This window comes from Phacochoerus africanus, chromosome 9 (genome assembly GCF_016906955.1).
Source record: "Phacochoerus africanus isolate WHEZ1 chromosome 9, ROS_Pafr_v1, whole genome shotgun sequence".
In the NCBI taxonomy this organism is placed as follows: domain Eukaryota; kingdom Metazoa; phylum Chordata; class Mammalia; order Artiodactyla; family Suidae; genus Phacochoerus; species Phacochoerus africanus.
In genome coordinates this window covers 16498850-16515669 of record NC_062552.1, presented here as the reverse complement: position 1 = coordinate 16515669, position 16820 = coordinate 16498850, and the positions used below count along the sequence as shown (strand labels likewise).

Sequence of the window (16820 nt, the reverse complement as noted above, 5' to 3'; positions counted from 1 at the left end):
TATTCAAATTGAAAACCTTTCTAAGATTTTAAATTGGTCTGGCAAATGAATCACTCACATTTTTGGAGACTGAAACCAATCTCTCCCTTCCTACTAAGGGACATCTCAATCTCCAAGGTCTATTTCCTGCAATTAACACTGTTTCAAGAAAATATCAGCATAAATTAACTCATGGAAGCAGTGTCTTATTACTTATTAAAAGCCTCATGCTAGCCACAATAGGCACTTGCATTCAAGTGCCGAATTAATGAAAATGGCACTTTGTACTTTCTATTCGAACACGTCTTTTCCTCTGCACCCTAGTTTAACTTCTCTCTAAATGCAGCTTTTAGTAGAAAATGACAACAATTACGAGCCCTTTGAGATTTCAAATCTGAAACTCAAATTATCGAGCCTTAATAAAAGCCTAATAAATTCCTTTATGTGTTATATTATGTCTGCTTAATTACTCCAATCCCATAATGGGAGCAATGCAGAAGCCAGGTTTGCATGTTAGCTTCACAGAAGAGTGATTTCTGAGACTCTTGCCTCTAAATTTATTTTTTATGTGTACATTTAAAAACACGGATTCAGAAATATTATAAATCTGAAACCTAGATCACTCCTATAAATATATTAAGTGGACAAATTCTCTTGAAAGGCAAAAAAGTGATGAAAATCACCCCAAAGTTCTTTATCTCCAAGCAGTATATTCTCAGTTAGGTGGGCTTCTCGTCATTATTGCTAACAGTTTATCTCCTACTCTGATTAGAAAGAGAGATACAACTGGCTTGATGGAACTACCATTTCAGGGGTGTTTTTCTACAGAACATAAATAATCTTTTAATGAAGCAGGAAGTCACTGTTATTTAGAAAATGGTTTTTTCTTATCTGTTGCTGTTTAGAAAAAACCAGCAAGCTACATTATTTTTGTTCTGATAATGTCAATCTTATACCATATCTTTGGAGCGGAGAAAAAAATGTAGCTTTGTCAAGTACATAAGGAGGATGGGCCTATTTATATAAGGTTCCCAGAGAATCTTTTTTTTTTTTTTTCCTTTCTTTCTTTGTTTTTGTTTTTGTTTTACAGCCGCACCTAGAGCATATGGAAGTTCCTGGGCCAGGGGTCAAATGGGAGCTGTAGCTGTTGGCCTAGACCACAGCCATGGCAACACTGGAACCAAGGTGCATCTGCGACCTTGCGGCAATGCTGGATTCTTAACCCACTGAGTGAGGCCAGGGATCGAACCCACATTCTCACAGAGACCACGTCCAATCCACAATGAGAATTCCATTTCCACAGCGTCTTTAACTCAGAATAACTGCACTTGTCAGAGGTCACCAAGAGGTCATCTCTGTATATCTTGGTGGAAAATGAAAAGGTAGGATGTTCAGAGGTCATCTAAAGCCAAAAAGTTCTTAATGATCTTTCACTGAATCTTTCAAACCTAGGTCTATGTGGTTTAAAGTGGACCTACAAAAATAATTCATAGACTACAAAAAAAGCCACATATTGCCCAAATAAGCAACGTGCTCCCTCCATAGAACTGTCACAGATGGACAAAAGTAAAAGATAATCCCAAATAATAAGAACAAATCCTATACATTTGCTGTCACAGTGGGTTTTCTTTCTTTCCTTCTTTCCTTCCTTGGCCATGAGTCTTGGGACCAGGGATCAAACCTACGTTACAACTGTGCCCGGAGTCACAGCAGTGACAATGCTGGATCCTTAACTGTGGTGCCACCAAAGGAACTTCTCTTTTCTTTTTAGCATCTCTTATTATGGAAATACAGGATGTGAAAATAATCAGGCCTCAATGCAAAGATCTTTTTCAAGAGTTGCTAGGAAGTCAATAATCTCTCACTCTTGTCTCTTATGGAAACATATCAAACCCGATCTATGCCCGGTGAAACCAGAGGGAACTTTTTGAATCTCAAACCCTGCCTGTGTTTTTAATTTGTAAAAAGGCTAGTTTACACTGCAGATCACAAAACAAATATACAAAGGAAGCAAGATCGCAATGGAGTGATCATTAAATGAATTCGGTGTCTTGGTTAAGAATGGATATCTGAGAAAACCATGTAAACCGAGATGATCGAGGGTAAAGCTGAATAAACCACAGATATGACCATCTTCATTCAATTCTTCTACAATTTCCACTGAGCATGCACTGCAGGCCAGGCTTTGCGCTGGGCTCTATGGATAAAACGGTGACCAAAACCAGGTATGGTCCCTGTCCTTATGGAGCTTAATCTGGTAAGTGAGGTACCCATGATCAAATGACACGAGTGTAAGATGGTCACTCCAATGTGTGTTTAAGAGGAGTGTTGCCTGCTATTACCAAGGATAGTGATTTAGTCACGAGAGTTTGAGAGAAGTTCTCTGAGGAAGCTCTGGAGTGAGTCCTCCAAGATGACCGGATTCATGGGGGTCAAGGGCGGGCAGAGCATTTCAGGCAGAGAAACAGCATGTGAGAAGCAAGCATGCTGCTTGAGGGGGCAGAAAAGGACAAGGTTCCTGGAGCAGAGAGTGCCAGGGGAGTGTGTGTGTGTGTGTGTGGCGGGGGGGGGGGGGGGTTCAGCCTCACACACAGAAGGGCTTTGCCTTCCCCCAAAGAATGGAGAGTCACCGTAAGTGTTTTAAGTGATACAATCATATTTACCGGTATAAAAGACCATTCTAGTTTCCCTTTGGTGGATGGATTTGAGAGGGAAGGAGAATGGATGCAGAGGCATGAGTTAGCAGGTGACTGAGGTAGTCCAGGCAAGAGAAGAGGGCTGCCTGGGCCAGGGGTCGCCTTAATATGAATGTCGCCTTATACAAAGTCGAAATATACAAATGTTTCCTTGCCTGAAATCACTGTGGTGTTTTTCAGTACTGGCAAGTTTTCTCTTATCTGAATAAGAGAAGTTGCACTCTGTCCTAGAAATGAAAGCATCTTTTGGCGCTACAAAACTTTATCCTGCAAGGACAAATCATATATGATTTTATACCTGATTACAATTATGTAAAACTAAAAATACATAATCAGGGGCACATGTTTCTAATTGAAAAAATAAAGGTTAGAAGTTGAAGATTTAAAAAATGCAATGGGAAATTCACATTCATGTTTAATGATTCCACACTGAATTTTAAAGGACACAATATTTCTATTTATCTAAATTAAATCACTCAGATTACAAACCACATACTTGTAGTTAGTGATGAAATACACCTTGAATTTCTAGACTTAAAGAGTCAATACTATTATGAACGCTATCACATGTGATTTGCTTGTGGTTATTTGCTTCTCAAAAGAAGAGCAAGGGAAAGATGTAAGAAACTAGCAGATATCCATAGAATGGACTGCACTTTTGTGGTCCAGGGAGGAAAATGGTGGGATGTAAACCCACCCCGAGCTTTAGCAAAGGAGTTAACCAGGGCCTGCAGTTATCCGGCTTGCAGCCTTCATCCTGAGCATTTGAGTTTTTCCCCTTGAGTAAAGCAGGAACAGCATATCAGATCTCTGCAGATGCTGAGAGCTGAAGGTAACGGAAAGAAAAGCTTTGACATTCTGTCACTGGAATGACAGGACAAAATGGACTGCAATAAACAACAGTTTGAGCACGATAATTTGATGCATTGGGACCTTAAGCTTCTCCAGATGCTGAACTCAGCTTGGGATGTGAGATAAGAGGACAGCATTCACCCTGTTGGATAAAGTAGGGGGTGAGTGAAACCAGAAAAAAAGAAACCTCCTTGTGTAAATAGAAACCAGTTCACTAACATGCATAGCCTCAGATATTATATACATTGATTCGCAGACAGAATACATACAATATCCATATATGCTACCAACACATGTAAAACATCGTACTCACACGTACATATAAAATATAACTTGTCCCTTGTGCTCATAGGAAAGGAGAGTTAAGCCAGCAAGAAAAACAAACGCTCACAAGGAATCTTAACATGGAAATGGCACTACAGTAATATCAAGCCCACTCACTATCCTATTGCTCCATAACTATTACAAATAAAATGCCTCTGAATAGCATTTCTTTTCCAAATAAACAAGCACATGCAGACACAGATTTTGACTGTGAAGATTTAATTCACAACAGAAGGATGTTGCTTATGGAGTGAGAAGTGAAATCACAGTCCCTCTGGGCACATCCAGGTGTCTGCCAGTTTTCCGTAACAAGGCTGAGTGATGTGCTTGCTTTTCTCAAAGACTGTTTTGTTTCAAAAAGGCCAGTTTAGGTGACGGGTAGATGTCATAATGAAACAGAAGTATCACCACACTATTGATTTTGGTTGGGATCGCTCAGAACCAGCAAAGCAGCTTGCTTTGACTGCTGCAGATTTTAACTCTTTAAAGATGTTGATGAGTTTTTCTTTACACTACTTAAGTAAAAAAAAAAAATTTCAAAAACTACCAACAAAAGAAGACATCAGTACAACCATATGGTTTTGCAATGATAAGATATAGTGTGCTTGTGTAAGCAAGAACAATAAGAAAAGACAACCTTAAGAACAATAGTTAACATTTATTGGCTGTCGACTACTATGAAAGGCATTGAGCTAGTGACTTTTCATACAGTTATCTTGCAAACTCTACAAAGCACTTGTTATTGGTCTCATTTTAACATGACTGACTCAAGAGCATGGAAGCAAAGTGTGTTCAAGGTCACAGAGCTCAGAAGTGACAGAGCATTCCTGTCTGCTGAATTCCACCATCTCTTGCTACTCTACCCACTGTCTCTCAGAAATATCACTGTAGAAACAAGGAACAAGGTGTAGGAAAAGAAATCAATAGACACACACTAAAAGCCAAAGGAATGCATGCCTAATATGTGCTTAAATCCTATGCTAAAAAAAATTCACGTTGGCAGACTACAGGCGCTTCCTCTTGACAAAGTCTATCAGGCCTCTGGAGTTGGGCTTCCTACATCCTTCTCGTGGATTGATATTTTCTGGAGGATTCCATGCCAAGGCAACGACAAAAGTAGGCATGCCAGTCTTGCTCCTCGGGTTCCAGGGGTCTCTCTGAACCTTTCCAGCCATGTGAATTCTATTAATCTCATCAAACATGTTCTTTGGAGGCTGCTACTCTTAAGCACTGAGCCATCTCCGTCTTCCTTGCACATACTGTCTCCTTTCCTCACCTTCCATGCATGTTTCACTTCCTTCCTCCTGGGCTTGCCACCCTGCAAAATGGCACCGGAGAACTTTCCTTTCTTCTTTATGAAAGCAGTACATGTTTCTTTTAGAAAATTTTTAAAAAATATAGAAAGGCACACACACAAAAATGAACATCACCCGGGATTCTGTCACTTAACGATAACTACTGTCAACACTGAGGTGTATCTGTGACCAGTCTTATTTTTTTTTCTAAGCAAACATACAGTAATTATTATTTTAGTAAAATTAAAATCATAGATACATATCTCGTAATACCGTTTTCAGTTGTGACGTAGCGATAAACATTCCCCCATCATTAAATATTCTTTTTCAGTGACTGCATGGCCTTACATTATGTGACGGTAGCATATATATTAACTCATCACATATTACTGGATAATTATTTTTTTATATTTTGCTATTATAAATAGTTCTGCAATGAACATCCTTGTAGATTTGTTTACTCAAATTCATGACTTTTTAAAAATATATTCCCCTATACACTTGGAAGACCTTGATACCTAGTGTCAGGCTGTCTTTCTCACAGAATTTATGAATTTAATTCCCAGCAGGACTAATAATTACTAATGCATGGGAAATGGGTCTTCTGAACATATGAATAATCACCAACTTGCAAAGTGACTTATAAGTGAATTCACTAATTCATTCAATGACTACTCATTAACCTTCTAAATGGCCTAGGTAAGGGGGGGAGGTTATAGAAAGCAGACACCGTCCTTGCTCTTAAAGAGCTTTCATTGTATCAAGACACAGGATGAAGGAAGTAATAACAATAAATTGTAAAGAGTGCAAAAAATGGGAGGTCATGAGAACAGAGAAAAAAGAATAGATTAGAAAGGTGCCCAGAGGTAGAACTGGTAGTCTTGGGATGGACTGGATGTCCCGGGTGAGGTTAGGCTTCTCCATGAGCTCCTCATATCAGGTTTCTCACCCTTCCTGCTGTCGCAAAGATCCTCCTTGTCCGTCCACGTTTCCTATTTCTATTTCAACTTGAGCTGAGCTAACACAGAAGAGTTTATTTCAAAAGTCCCCACCCATCTATAAAAGAAATCACTATTAAATCACAGCCTTTAATTTAATTTATTTATGTATGTATGTATTTATTTATTTTGCTTTTTAGGGCCGCACCTGTGGCATATGGAGGTTCCCAGGCTAGGGGTCGAATCGGAGCTACAGTTGCTAGCCTATGCCACAGCCATAGCAACGCCAGATCTGAGTCGCATCTGTGACCTACACCACAGCTCAGGGCAATGCTGGATCCTTAATCTGCTGATCGAGGCCAGGGCTTGAAACTGCAACCCCATGGTTCTTGGTCAGATTTGTTTTCGCTGCACTACGATGGGAATTCCAAGTCACAGCCTTTTAAGGTTATCCCACATTATGGGCTTCCTCCCATACACACTGATTAAAAAGAATAATTTTGCATAAAAATTAGGTACAATAAGCAATTATTTAGGGGAAAATATTGTTTTTCTAGAAGATTATTTAGATTTGAATTACAGGCTTTTTTTTTCACAGCTAAATTTCTAGATATACTTGTAATCAACATAGTAAAACAATTCTCATGAACATAAATGGTTACCAAAACTGGTCAGCAGTAAATGCCTAAAGGTTTTTAAAAAAGCAATCAGAACACATAGTAATTTCATTCTCAAAATAACGTCGTCATCACTGTATTTTAATATTTTACACAGTACAGCATTTTGCACCTCTTGAAGCTATCAACTTCTACAAAGTAAGCTGCTTTTCCATTTGAAGCAGACACGAGCCCAATGATTAAAACTTTAAAAGTTATATCTAATGAGTCCTAGTTATACCATTGCTTTAGAAACGAAGCATGACTTTTCCTCCAAGAGCAAATATATAAAGATTGGAAAATATATCAAGACTTCACCAGATTCTGGTCTTTAAAAGGCATGATGACTTACGGAGCCAAATAATATGGGTACATGGGTCATAAATTACTCATCATTTGGTTTATTTGTTTGAGATATAAAACATCTAAAGGAGGAATGAAGGTGTTAGAAGGGTTACTACATCAATTTTGATTCCTTAGAATGGGTTTTACATGTCTTACTTCTTTGCAACTGAGTTTTAAGCATATACATAAAAGGCAAGCCCAAACTTTCTAAGATACGCATGTCTGCATGACTCTGGATGATGTAGGTGGCCACGCCTAGTGCTCGCTACATGCAGCGTTTTTCGAATCTCTTCACTCGTGTCAATTTACTTCATCACCAAAACAACCCATTGAGAAAATACACCGTTATTATTTCCATTTCATGGATGTGGCAACTTAGGCACAGTGCAATCAAGTATCTCTCCCAGGGGTACACAGCCGGGAAAAGGCAGAGCTGGGAATCAAAGCCAGGCATGAATACATATGAAACCCAGATGTCACTTGGGGTCTCCCAGTTCCTCTGGATCCAGGCTCCAACCTTCCATGTCTTGTCTATGGAAAAGAGTGCAGTGGCTTTTTCAAATGACTTTCCACAACTTGCGGGGGTGGTGGGGTCTCACATTCCCAAGGTCACATCCAGTTCCCAATTTGTGGTCTTCTTTGTCTTGTGATTAAGAGCACACAGGGAGAAAATTGCAAACCACCTAAAACTGAATATTAATTATTCCCCACTTCTTTCTTCCCTTTTATCATCCTTTCTTCCACTTCCAGAGAGAAAAATTCCCTCTATTTTTCCACCGCAGGGCAGTCAGTTCCGTCTTTCACAGCCTTGTTTCCTTTTAATTCATGGCCTCAGGTTCTTACTTTGTCTGTTAAACTGCTCATCAAAATAGTTTCCTACACACAGCTATTTCCTTTCCTAAGAGGAATTCTGTTACTAGTTGAGAGTGATACCCTCCCCTATATGCATACAAATATGAAGGTGAGACAGTCCATATTTTGATTAAGATATTGCTATTGATGATTATACAGCTACCATAACAGAAAAAAATCTGACATATGTTCACTGCATCAGAACAGAAGCAGAAACAACTCAAGTTCAAACGACATGAGGTTAATTCATTAAAGTCTTAAATCTATACATGAGCAATTATTTTTCTTTGTATTTGGGAATCCATGGTTAGACATGACAACGCTTAATGATAAAAAGAAGTCACATACCTCCACCCCACCAATGAGTTTGTCAATACATATAACAAGTGTTAAAAAGTCATGTCAAAACACCATTAGAGAAAAACAAGGTAGGACCATAATTGGGGGCATATACAAATTATTAAATCATATGTATCTCATTCATAAAAGTGAATTTTCAAAACATCACCTATTTCTCAACCAGGGAATGTGAATTATTCCCATGGCTTTATATACTGAGGTGGGGCAGATTTAAAAGAGTAGGAGAAAGAGAGGATTCAAGGATACATCTTAGAAAACAAAAAACAATGCTTCATAAATTGCTGGTATCCTGATTCAAACAGAAATATTTCCTGAGCACCAAGAGCCACCTAGGTTGAGATGCATTTGGTCCCCTCTGCAACTCAACAGTGCACAGCTTGAGTGGCTACAGGAGGTAGCCCTGGGGTGATCAGGCAATGACCATGAAAGATGAACAGCAATTCAGTTTTGGAAAAACAGTCTTTGCTTTCAAAATGTCTCCAGACTAATTGAAGAAAAACTGCATTAAGTATTTTGGATACATATAAAATACACTTCAGAATTTGGGACAGGAAACAAGTATACAAGTTCAAAAGGAGAGGAAGAGCTGGTCTGGGCTTTAGGCATCAAATATACCATGTGACTGGGGAGAGCAAGCCCTGTTATCAGCCACTGCTCTGTTCCTTGAATTTGACTCAGGAAGTGCTTGCCGTATGATTGTCTGCAGAGGTTTACAGAACAGGTTACCCGTTGAATTGGTTTGGCAGGTGTCAGCTACGTAAGAGAACAACTTCTACCTTATTGGAAAGTCTAGATATATACCTATGCTATTACTTGGCTCAATACCTGGGACTTATTGAGTACTCAATTCAAGTTTAGCATTTAATGGTGATTAGGGAAGAAGGCAGGTTAGAATGGAGATTATCACTATGCTCATCAGAAAGCAGCGGAAGGAAGCCCAGAATATAGGAGACACAGACACTCCTGAGGACAAATGATGGAATTCCAGGAAAGCCTGAAGAGACCTGATTGAGAGCAGAGGGGAAGGAAAGGCTTTGTCAAGGAAGCGGGGAACATTTTTGGGACAGGAAGGAAAGAAAAGATCATGAACAAGGCATAGGATGATTAGCAAGGGGAAAGGGGAGAATATTAAGAAAGTCACAGATGTCTCCATCTTCTTACCTAATGAAAAAGATGACACTTCTTTAAAAAGCGTTCAGGTCACGGTCAGCGAAGTCTATTATTATTACTCAACAGGAGTAAGGGAGGACTGACTAGGACCTGAGCCTTGAACATGGCAAAGCCTGGAAGTAATCATTGTGTTTGGGGTGGGGGTGGCATGCTAGGGAGAGCTAGAAAGTTTTTAAAATTTAGATATGGACCATATTTCCCAAACCAATGCTTTAACTGTTCAATAATTTTATCAAGAACTGTGCTAGGCACTGTGGGGAATTTTGAGAAATGTAAGATATGGCTCTTGTCCCTGAAAAGTTAAATAACAACCTAGAGATATTCCATGGTAGAATGTGAACAGATGCCAAAAAAAAAAAAAAAAAAAAAAAGAGGGAGCGATAAGGGCAAAATGTTTCATAACAAGAACTATATTCATTACATGTTATTTCTTTTTATATTAAGTTCTAATAATTATATCCTTTATTTTTCTCTGCTCATTTTGTTGTTTATAGTCCATAAAAAGTTATTTTCTGCCTTTCATATTGGAATAGTTATTTTAGTAGGTATTTGAGTTCTTCTTTTGTTAGTGAAGAAATTGCTTCTATCCAAGGTTCACTGAACAAAACAGGTCACAAAGCTTCGGTTGAAGCAGGGTCATTTCTTAAGTAGACAGAATAGGTGCTTTTAAGAAATACTCTTTGTGCAAATGCAGGCCTGTGTCCCTGAGCCACACAACAAACAAAAACTGTTACTGATGTCCTTCCACACCGAGGCTGGGTCTGAGAGGGTTAAACTAAAAATCAAATTGTCGTGGCTTCCCTTTTGGTTCAGTACAGCTTTTCTATAATTCTCCAGAGCTAGGCAGCTGACAGCACGGATTTTTATTGAAGAAATGCTATGACATTTGTTCTAAATGTCACATTTCTCCCCTACAAACTAAAAATAGCATGTCACCATACCCCTACCCCTAATAAAATTGTTGGCTTGGAAATGACATTGATAAGTAAAATGAAGCATATAACCTTTTCTCCCCTTTTCTATAAATGTTTTATTTATTCCTGAGTAACATTTGGTATCTTTTGTAGGCTGAGATCTAAGGGACAAATCAGTAAATTTCACTGCTGAAGTAGTCTTTACAGTACGGGACTGTCATTTTTAAAGCACGTTCCAGGCAGGCATTGCTGTCATTTGAGTCGTGATCTAGTGACTGACAGAAAATATCTGTAGAAATAATGTGTGCTCTCATAGTAATGTGACATTTTATGAGCAGTTTGACTGTTTTCATTACTCTGATTTCAGTCTGGTGAAGAGTAAGTTAGAAAGCCAGCAATGGAATATGGAAAGCCTGTCAGGATGAAGTTGATAGGACAACCTTGAAATTGAGCTGCTGTATTTAATAAGACTTTGTGGCAATTATCAGAAAGTGTTCTAAATATTAAGTTGACTTGAAGGCTTCATCTGATTGATTCCAAGGTCACTGGTTTTATTGATAAGAGTGTTTGGTTAACTGACACTAAGAGTCAAATTTTAAGCAAACTCTGTGGAGGCTTCGGCCACACTTGCCCTCATTATCTTCACTAGGTTTGGCTTAAAGAGTGAAGATCTGGTTACATAGGGAAATGTTCATTACAACACAATTCATATTTGAACTGTTCTTTTCAGTGGTGGAATTCTGTCAAATAGAATGCATTGCTAGAAAACACAGTCTTGGACTAAAGGCCATGAAGATAAGCTTCCCAGATGCTCTCCAAGGAGCTGTCAGGAGTTTTGACTTGCAGCACAGCAAGTAAGGAATACCTACGTATCTGGTCTATGAATACCCAACTGCCATTTTCTTTTCTTGCTCCTGCAAGTATGTACTGTTTGGTAAATGTGCAATTCATGTGAGAATTCTTTCAAATGAGTATGAGATCCTTTCTATTCATTTTGTTTGAACTAGGATGTTCAGGACATATACCTATCTGCTATTTTGGTAACACACAACTTGGAATTCCCAAATTACTTCAAGACTGGTAGATGCGATAGACTCAAAGTGCGACTTTCTCCAACCTCCCAGTGTTGAAATCTTTATATAGCTTCTTTATGGCCAATGTATACAGTGTTTTTCAGGAAGGCCTGAAGGTGCCACTCTAAATTTTCAAATACATTTATTATAAGCCGAATTTAGGGCTGCAACTCTAAGCTATAAGGTTGTTTAAGAGCTTGAGGATTCACAAAGGCTTGAGGATATATAGCCAGCAGATGTCAAAAGGCCACTATATATACTAATTACTGCAACCAGCTAAGTGCTGTTTCTACTTTCCACTACCAAAATAACTTTACTACATAAGTTCCCCTTAAATTTTTTTTTTTTTGGTAAGTAAACTACTTCAATTTCTATTTTGTTGTAACTCCCCATCCCTCCAAATGTTGACTTATAGTAAGCTCTGAGAGGGAGACTCCTGTCTTCATCATTTGTATCCCTAAGCACCCAACATACACCAGGCACACAATATATACTGATGTTTCCATCAGAATATGAAAGCAAATGTTGGAGTTCCTGCTGTGGTGCAGCAGTAATGAACCCAACTGGTATCCATGAGAATGTGGGTTCAATCCCTGGCCTCGCTCAGTGGGTTAAGGATCTGGCATTGCCGTGAGCTGTGGTGTAGGTCACAGGTGCAACTTGGATCCTGCACTGCTGTGCTGTGGTGTAGGCCGGCAGCTACGGCTCCAATTCAGCTCCTAGCCTGGTAACTTCCATATGCTGGGAGTGCCAGCCCTAAAAAGAAAAAAAAAAAAAAAAAGAAAGCAAATGTCTTTTATGTAACATTTCATCTTAGTATTCTAGGACTTAACTAAAAACTAGGTCGCCATATAGTTTATAATTGTCAAGTCACGAATGGTAATATTTTCCATCTGAAAAGCACAGGTACTTGGTTTGGGGGGCAATTGTCTGCACCCTGCATTGTGTCTTGTCTCCCTCCCCCTGGCCCCCTACACGTAGGGACTTTTAACAGTACACCATCACTCTTTCAAATTACAATATGACACTTTAAAAACTCTGATCATTCTCCTTGGTTTTGAAAACATAATCAATCTGTTTTAAAAAAAGGCTGCAGGAGTAGCTGCTAGCTAAAAAAAGAAAAGCATATCCAGAATAAATGTACTTTTTTCAAAAAAGGGTAAAATAAGCAGAGTTCCTATGGTGGCTCAGTGGTTAGTGAATCCGACTAGGAACCATGAGGTTGCAGGTTCCATCCCTGGCCTTGCTCAGTGGGTTAAGGATCCGGCGTTGCCATGAGCTGTGGTGTAGGTCACAGACGTGGCTCAGATCCCGTGTTGCTGTGGCTCTGGCGTAGGCCGGTGGCTACAGCTCCGATTGGACCCCTAGCCTGGGAACCTCCATATGCTGTGGTTGAGGCCCTAGAAAAGATAAAAAAAAAAAAAGGATAAAATAATGTATTTGGAACTCAAAACAATAGTGATGTGATTCTGTGCTTTAAGCAGGTTATTCAAAATACTGAAAAATAAATGCTTCTGATTTTCATAAAACAATTACCTATTCTTGGGTATATATTCTGTTGCACATGAATAAGGTTATTTAGGTATTATTATTATTATTAGCTGGTGATTACACTTTCTATTAGATGAGTTTTTCCCCAAAAAATTTTAAGGATGAATTAAGACTCTTTTCCCAAGAAATGTAAGCTATAATGTGAGGCATGGAAAGGCAACACCAAATCCCCAGTCATACAAGACTCCAGCATTTCACCTCATGGGTCCTCCGTTAAGGCACAGTCTCTTCCTTTGGTTCATTCATAAACATTCCCAATCTTCTTGCCTGCCTCCTCATCTCCCTCCAAAACAAAACATTTATTAACTGAAGCTTCCAACTGTGACAAAAATTACGGTTGTGTTAATGGTACAGATGGTGTAAAAAAATGCAATCTAAAAACATGATTAAAAAACTCAGGAGCTAGGTAACCCAAGTTCATCTCGGATATGGCTGACCAGACATCTCTCGGGAAGGAAACACACATTTTTGGTTAATTAGTTTGCTTTTATCCATCCCTGTAATTAGAACATGCTTTTCCCCTACTTAATCCTAAAACAGTCATTAGATTTAATAAACCTTTCTCGATTGCCACAAATGAGAAAATGAATTAGTTAAAAAGTAAGCAGTAGGCTGGTATTAGCAATATGATTGTAACATTATGTGAATAAAAAAATGTTCCTGTCTCATTATTCAAAATTAAATATAACATTTTATAGCTTGTTGCAAAAGAGTATACAGGTTTTGTTTGTTTTTTGTTCTTTCCTTCTTTCTTAAGTTAGTTCATAAGGTAGTAAAAACATTACTATTGCCTCCACAGATGACGTTCCATCAAATGGAAGTGATTATTAATCATTCTTTCAAAAAAAAAAATTTAAGCCATCATTAGCTTCTTCTCAAGTCAAAAGTAGAGTCAAAATCCCACACGACCAAGGAGAAGGGGTGGTCTTTGCTGCAGGGCACTAACTAGGAAGCTTGGCTCATATACTTTCAAGGCTCCTATGAAATGACATGGGAAACAGCTCAGGTTAGGCTTTGTTATTCTTATTGGTTTAACGCTCTGGCTTTTATGTGATGGTCTGATCTCTTGGAGAGGCCAGAAAGGCCCCCTAATTCCACAGGTTCCGTGAATCCCTCTCACACTATACTTGCCAAATGGGTAAGAAAAGTTAGTTACTTACGTGGTACTACTTTTTGGATGATTAAAGGTTAAAATCATTTTTAAAAGTGAAAACTAACATGCTACAAAGTGGAGGACCTATGCTTTCCAGACTTGCATCTGGCTGCGCATCCTCTACAACAAATGAAGTCGCCCTTGCTTATGTGCCAAGAAGCATCATAATAACATGACTTCACATATGAAAAAGAACCCACGTTGATCCTCACCTCGATCATGTGATACAGTCACAGCGAACAGCTCTTTGTTGGATGGCAGGTTCCAGGGCATTGATATTCCCTCCAATTAACTCCCTGCCTCACCACAGCCATCACTGCTAAAGGGCAATGGACAAGGGCGGGCTCCCCCAAAGGTAGACTGGATAGGATCTAATCAGATAGGAAAGAGCAGGAGAACGGAGGGCTACTTTGCTTATAGGATGACAGCAGAGATCTGAAGGAACCCTGGGTAGGAAGGTGAATATCAAGGACATCTTATTGGGACCACTCTTTCCCAGTAGTAACGCTAGAGGTCTAAACAAAATTCTACATACATTTTTTATTTCTTTATAATCATCAAGTAATACAGGGTTATACTCCTTTACAAAAATTTATTTAAAATTTTTTTGCCTGTCTTGTGGCATATGGAGCTCCCAGGCCCTGGCCTGGGATGGAACCGGTGTCTTAGTGCTCCAGAGACACCGCTGATCCCGTTGTGCCACTGCAGGAACTCCTAATTCTATATATTTTTCCTGCTCACTTCAAAACTCAAGGCTAAGAGTGAAGGCAACTGAGTTCAGTCTGGTCTTGCCCTATTTATTGTGAGTTGAACCTACCTTGGAACCTGTAAGATAGAGAGGTCAGGCCTAAAATCAGAAATGTTTGCTCTGGACTATGGGATATAAACGACACTTTTTTTTTTTTTTTGGCTAAATATTTTGGAAAAATGATCCTCTGTGGAGCTGACTGCTGGTCATATCTTCTGTCTTACCATTCTAATTTCAGAGCAGGGAAAAACCTAAGATGCAGAGAGTATGTGTTGGAGCTTTTAGGCAAATGCCTGGTCCCTGACTCCCAAAGCCGTACTTGATGATATGTTTTCTTTTACCAAGAAATTGTATCACACACAGTTCAGACCCATTAAGGACAGAAGAAAGATGGTGTACTACTGGAAACTAGCAGTTTAGAAGTGCAAAATCTCCAAGCCGATTTTCACATGTATTTATTTTAATAAAAAAGGTTACATTCTCGTCACCATAAATATTGCTCTCTTTTCACAGAGTGTACTGAACTAGAGGATCGGCCACAAATCACCTGATCTTATCCTGCCACTTAGCTTCTCTGGGCTGTAGTAGCCCAGGTTAGATGATCTCCATGTTTGTTGTTGGTTTGTTTCTTCCTTTTTCCTTTTAGGGTTGCACCTGTGGCATATGGAAGCTCCCAGCCCTGGGGTTCCCAGCCTACACCACAGCCACAGCCGCGCAAGATCTGATCCACACCTGTGACCTACACCAAAACTCACGGCAACGCCAGATCCTTAACCCACTGGGTGAGGCCAGGAATCGAACCCAAGTCCTCATGGATACTAGTTGGGTTCATTACCACTGAGCCACAAGAGGAACTCCTCAATGCTTCCTTTCTAACACTGAAATTACTTGATTTCGCCCTATTCCCTAATGCCACAAATTGCAAATCTGAATTACCATTCTTTGTTGAGATTAATTTTGAATGCTCCCTAAAAAGAGGCTAGGAATTAAGAATAAACTGCCCCTTTATAAATGTGGTAGAATAAAAGAGATGTGTATCGAGATACAAGCTTGCCCCAGGGGTTAATAGAGAATTTCAGTTTGGGGGGATGTTGGTAACACAGGCGGTAAAACAAACAAACAAATAGAACAAAACAAAACCCTTCTCTGATAATGTTACAGCTTTTGGACTTTTTTTTTTTTTAAAGGATTTACTACAAAGGAGGTATTTATTCTGAATGTGAAAAGATCAGTTCACTGAATGAAGACATTTCCATTATTACTTTAATTTACAATTTTTATAGACTTTCTGCTCTTCATCAAGAACAAACATGAAAACCTCACCCTTTCAACAGTTAGGACGTTGCTCTGAGAAGGAAAATGTGACTGCCTGGAAATCCAGCCTGTGAATCCTGCGTGGAGGAGTTCCGTGCCCCCAGCTAAGCAGACCTCACAGAAACATGTGGAAGTCATTAAAATCCTCCAGGCTCCAGGTAACAAGGGGATGTGACCACCTAGTGCTCAAGCCTGGTGAAACGGGGGAACTAATTCTGGACACCCGATGAGGTTGCAGCTACTTTGTGTAAATCTTGGGTTTAGAGCAAATAATAAGAACACTTAAAAACAGGAAATCTTAGACACAACGTGAAGTGATGGCATTTCCCTTCTCTGCCTCCTCACCGCAGCCCCAGCTTGCCTGGTCTTGTTTCCTTCATTAAAAAAAAAAAAAAATTTTTTTTCCTCTTTTTATGGCCACACCTGCAGCACATGGAAGTTTCCAGGCTAGGGGTCGAATCTGAGCTGCAGCTGCTGGCCTATACCACAGCAATAGCAATATTGGATCTAAGGCACATCTGTGACTTATACTGCAACTAGTGGCAACATTGGATCCTTAACCCACTGTGTGGGGCCAGGGATTGAATCCGGATCTTCACA

General features: G+C 39.4%; 1 protein-coding gene across 7 annotated transcripts in view; it reads right to left on the bottom strand.

The window, feature by feature from the left end:
- CDKAL1 (CDK5 regulatory subunit associated protein 1 like 1) overlaps nucleotides 1-16820 on the bottom strand; it is a 654131-nt gene that overhangs the window by 74024 nt on the left and 563287 nt on the right. The gene's annotated exons all lie outside the window — the stretch shown is intronic.